We start from the raw sequence: 6,000 nt of genomic DNA, 5'->3' as shown, positions 1-6,000 counted from the left end.
TTCGACCAAGACCTCCCGCGTGACAGGCGGGGATACTAGTTTGCAGGTGAGGCGTTTGTGGGTAATCCCAGGACATTGTCACAAATGCCAAACTCAAGACAGTTGTCACTGACAAGTTGGTTACTCTTTCCCATTTAACAACTAAAGCCTTGCAAAAAGTTAATCACCTCACACACTGGAAATCTGCAATGGATTCACCAAAGTCTACTGAGAATGAGTAAATGTTCAAAGTCTTATTTTTCAAGAGTCAGTTGAGAATTTGACCAAGACCAGAGATTTCTGTTTGCCTGGCAATCTAACACAGATTTCCTCCTCAGGGGTTTGCATACTTGTCGAAATTACATGTTCAAAACTTCCTGCATTGGCCGGGAATCGAACCCGGGACGTTGTCACAAATGCCAAACTCAAGACAGTTGTCACTGACAAGTTGGTTACTCTTTCCCATTTAACAACTAAACTAAAGCCTTGCAAAAAGTTAATCACCTCACACACTGGAAATCTGCAATGGATTCACCAAAGTCTACTGAGAATGAGTAAATGTTCAAAGTCTTATTTTTCAAGAGTCAGTTGAGAATTCGACCAAGACCAGAGATTTCTGTTTGCCTGGCATTCTAACACAGATTTCCTCCTCAGGGGTTTGCATACTTGTCGAAATCACATGTTCAAAACTTCCTGCATTGGCCGGGAATCGAACCCGGGACGTTGTCACAAATGCCAAACTCAAGACAGTTGTCACTGACAAGTTGGTTACTCTCCCATTTAACAACTAAACTAAAGCCTTGCAAAAAGTTAATCACCTCACACACTGGAAATCTGCAATGGATTCACCAAAGTCTACTGAGAATGAGTAAATGTTCAAAGTCTTATTTTTCAAGAGTCAGTTGAGAATTCGACCAAGACCTCCCGCGTGACAGGCGGGGATACTAGTTTGCAGGTGAGGCGTTTGTGGGTAATCCCAGGACATTGTCACAAATGCCAAACTCAAGACAGTTGTCACTGACAAGTTGGTTACTCTTTCCCATTTAACAACTAAAGCCTTGCAAAAAGTTAATCACCTCACACACTGGAAATCTGCAATGGATTCACCAAAGTCTACTGAGAATGAGTAAATGTTCAAAGTCTTATTTTTCAAGAGTCAGTTGAGAATTCGACCAAGACCAGAGATTTCTGTTTGCCTGGCAATCTAACACAGATTTCCTCCTCAGGGGTTTGCATACTTGTCGAAATTACATGTTCAAAACTTCCTGCATTGGCCGGGAATCGAACCCGGGACGTTGTCACAAATGCCAAACTCAAGACAGTTGTCACTGACAAGTTGGTTACTCTTTCCCATTTAACAACTAAACTAAAGCCTTGCAAAAAGTTAATCACCTCACACACTGGAAATCTGCAATGGATTCACCAAAGTCTACTGAGAATGAGTAAATGTTCAAAGTCTTATTTTTCAAGAGTCAGTTGAGAATTCGACCAAGACCTCCCGCGTGACAGGCGGGGATACTAGTTTGCAGGTGAGGCGTTTGTGGGTAATCCCAGGACATTGTCACAAATGCCAAACTCAAGACAGTTGTCACTGACAAGTTGGTTACTCTTTCCCATTTAACAACTAAAGCCTTGCAAAAAGTTAATCACCTCACACACTGGAAATCTGCAATGGATTCACCAAAGTCTACTGAGAATGAGTAAATGTTCAAAGTCTTATTTTTCAAGAGTCAGTTGAGAATTCGACCAAGACCAGAGATTTCTGTTTGCCTGGCATTCTAACACAGATTTCCTCCTCAGGGGTTTGCGTACTTGTCGAAATCACATGTTCAAAACTTCCTGCATTGGCCGGGAATCGAACCCGGGCCTCCCGCGTGGCAGGCGAGAATTCTACCACTGAACAACCAATGCCTTGGAAGGCTGAGTTAACCTCAAAGGCAGGAAATTGTATCATAAAGCTTTTTTTCCAAGAATATGTTCCACTTTGTGGGCTCAGCAACATTGTTCACCCTAAAAAAAAAAGCAGTACTTTCTCCCCGTCGGGGAATTGAACCCCGGTCTCCCGCGTGACAGGCGCCTCGCTTCGCGTTCCTAGGAAACTATGCAGTTTTTTGTTTTTTTACGTGTTATTTCTTACATTAGTACCCCAGCTCATCTTAGGTTTCATTACATACAGTCGAGAAGAACTACTGAATATAAGATCAGCATCAACTCACCATCAGTACTACCAAGAATATGTTTTTCGCGACGCGGATCCTGTGTTCTGCCTTACAAACAGGACAACTGAGTGGATTCCATGCAGCGACCCAAAAAAAAAACAACTCCGAAAAAGAGGGAAACGAGGCGGTCTTCTGGTCAGACTCCGGAGACGGGCACATCGTGCACCACTCCCTAGCATTCTTCTTGCCAATGTCCAGTCTCTTGACAACAAGGTTGATGAAATCCGAGCAAGGGTAGCATTCCAGAGGGACATCAGAGACTGTAACGTTCTTTGCTTCACGGAAACGTGGCTCACTGGAGAGACTCTATCCGAAGCGGTGCAGCCAACGGGTTTCTCCACACATCGCGCAGACAGAAACAAACAACTTTCTGGTAAGAAGAGGGGCGGCGGCGTATGCCTTATGACTAACGTGACATGGTGTGATGAAAGAAACATACAGGAACTCAAATCCTTCTGTTCACCTGATTTAGAATTCCTCACAATCAAATGTAGACCGCATTATCTACCAAGAGAATTCTCTTCGATTATAATCACAGCCGTATACATCCCCCCCCAAGCAGACACATCGATGGCTCTGAACGAACTTTATTTAACTCTTTGCAAACTGGAAAACATTCATCCGGAGGCTGCATTCATTGTAGCTGGGGATTTTAACAAGGCTAATCTGAAAACAAGACTCCCTAAATTTTATCAGCATATCGATTGCGCAACCAGGGGTGGAAAGACCTTGGATCATTGTTACTCTAACTTCCGCGACGCATATAAGGCCCTGCCTCGCCCCCCTTTCGGAAAAGCTGACCACGACTCCATTTTGTTGATCCCTGCCTACAGACAGAAACTAAAACAAGAGGCTCCCACGCTGAGGTCTGTCCAACGCTGGTCCGACCAAGCTGACTCCACACTCCAAGACTGCTTCCACCACGTGGACTGGGACATGTTTCGTATTGCGTCAGACAACAACATTGACGAATACGCTGATTCGGTGTGTGAGTTCATTAGAACGTGCGTTGAAGATGTCGTTCCCATAGCAACGATTAAAACATTCCCTATCCAGAAACCGTGGATTGATGGCAGCATTCGCGTGAAACTGAAAGCGCGAACCACTGCTTTTAATCAGGGCAAGGTGTCTGGTAACATGACCGAATACAAACAGTGCAGCTATTCTCTCCGCAAGGCTATCAAACAAGCTAAGCGTCAGTACAGAGACAAAGTAGAATCTCAATTCAACGGCTCAGACACAAGAGGCATGTGGCAGGGTCTACAGTCAATCACGGACTACAGGAAGAAATCCAGCCCAGTCACGGACCAGGATGTCCTGCTCCCAGGCAGACTAAACAACTTTTTTGCCCGCTTTGAGGACAATACAGTGCCACTGACACGGCCGGCAACGAAAACATGCGGTCTCTCCTTCACTGCAGCCGAGGCGAGTAAGACATTTAAACGTGTTAACCCTCGCAAGGCTGCAGGCCCAGACGGCATCCCCAGCCGCGCCCTCAGAGCATGCGCAGACCAGCTGGCCGGTGTGTTTACGGACATATTCAATCAATCCCTATACCAGTCTGCTGTTCCCACATGCTTCAAGAGGGCCACCATTGTTCCTGTTCCCAAGAAAGCTAAGGTAACTGAGCTAAACGACTACCGCCCCGTAGCACTCACTTCCGTCATCATGAAGTGCTTTGAGAGACTAGTCAAGGACCATATCACCTCCACCCTACCTGACACCCTAGACCCACTCCAATTTGCTTACCGCCCAAATAGGTCCACAGACGATGCAATCTCAACCACACTGCACACTGCCCTAACCCATCTGGACAAGAGGAATACCTATGTGAGAATGCTGTTCATTGACTACAGCTCGGCATTCAACACCATAGTACCCTCCAAGCTCGTCATCAAGCTCGAGACCCTGGGTCTCGACCCCGCCCTGTGCAACTGGGTACTGGACTTCCTGACGGGCCGCCCCCAGGTGGTGAGGGTAGGCAACAACATCTCCTCCCCGCTGATCCTCAACACTGGGGCCCCACAAGGGTGCGTTCTGAGCCCTCTCCTGTACTCCCTGTTCACCCACGACTGCGTGGCCACGCACGCCTCCAACTCAATCATCAAGTTTGCGGACGACACAACAGTGGTAGGCTTGATTACCAACAACGACGAGACGGCCTACAGGGAGGAGGTGAGGGACCTCGGAGTGTGGTGTCAGGAAAATAACCTCACACTCAACGTCAACAAAACTAAGGAGATGATTGTGGACTTCAGGAAACAGCAGAGGGAACACCCCCCTATCCACATCGATGGAACAGTAGTGGAGAGGGTAGCAAGTTTTAAGTTCCTCGGCATACACATCACAGACAAACTGAATTGGTCCACTCACACAGACAGCATTGTGAAGAAGGCGCAGCAGCGCCTCTTCAACCTCAGGAGGCTGAAGAAATTTGGCTTGTCACCAAAAGCACTCACAAACTTCTACAGATGCACAATCGAGAGCATCCTGGCGGGCTGTATCACCGCCTGGTACGGCAACTGCTCCGCCCTCAACCGTAAGGCTCTCCAGAGGGTGGTGAGGTCTGCACAACGCATCACCGGGGTCAAACTACCTGCCCTCCAGGACACCTACACCACCCGATGTCACAGGAAGGCCATAAAGATCATCAAGGACATCAACCACCCGAGCCACTGCCTGTTCACCCCGCTATCATCCAGAAGGCGAGGTCAGTACAGGTGCATCAAAGCTGGGACCGAGAGACTGAAAAACAGCTTCTATCTCAAGGCCATCAGACTGTTAAACAGCCACCACTAACATTGAGTGGCTGCTGCCAACACACTGACACTGACTCAACTCCAGCCACTTTAATAATGGGAATTGATGGGAAATGATGTAAATATATCACTAGCCACTTTAAACAATGCTACCTTATATAATGTTACTTACCCTACATTATTCATCTCATATGCATACGTATATACTGTACTCTATATCATCGACTGTATCCTTATGTAATACATGTATCACTAGCCACTTTAAACTATGCCACTTTGTTTACATACTCATCTCATTTGTACATACTGTACTCGATACGATCTACTGTATCTTGCCTATGCTGCTCTGTACCATCACTCATCATATATCCTTATGTACATATTCTTTATCCCCTTACACTGTGTACAAGACAGTAGTTTTGGAATTGTTAGTTAGATTACTTGTTGGTTATTACTGCATTGTCGGAACTAGAAGCACAAGCATTTCGCTACACTCGCATTAACATCTGCTAACCATGTGTATGTGACAAATAAAATTTTATTTGATTTGATTTGATTTGGATACTCACCACTATACTAACGAGGAGCAGGTGGGTTGGGGCTTTGAAAAAACGTGGAGCATTGGTACTAACCCTAAATTTGGACTGTTGGGCTTAAACCCTTCTAACAAAAATATCTGTAGAGACTGAATGGTTGGAGCTAGGAACTACTATGACCCCGCTATGGAAAGCTGAGACTCTCACAAACACGTACATGTAATCGATTTTGCTCTATACCGCTCACAAGCCACACAATACTAGTTTGCAGGTGAGGCGTTTGTGGGTAATCCCAGGACATTGTCACAAATGCCAAACTCAAGACAGTTGTCACTGACAAGTTGGTTACTCTTTCCCATTTAACAACTAAAGCCTTGCAAAAAGTTAATCACCTCACACACTGGAAATCTGCAATGGATTCACCAAAGTCTACTGAGAATGAGTAAATGTTCAAAGTCTTATTTTTCAAGAGTCAGTTGAGAATTCGACCAAGACCAGAGATTTCTG

Source organism: Oncorhynchus mykiss, chromosome 5, assembly GCF_013265735.2.
Source record: "Oncorhynchus mykiss isolate Arlee chromosome 5, USDA_OmykA_1.1, whole genome shotgun sequence".
NCBI classification, from domain to species: domain Eukaryota; kingdom Metazoa; phylum Chordata; class Actinopteri; order Salmoniformes; family Salmonidae; genus Oncorhynchus; species Oncorhynchus mykiss.
Note: the sequence above shows the minus strand (reverse complement) of the source record.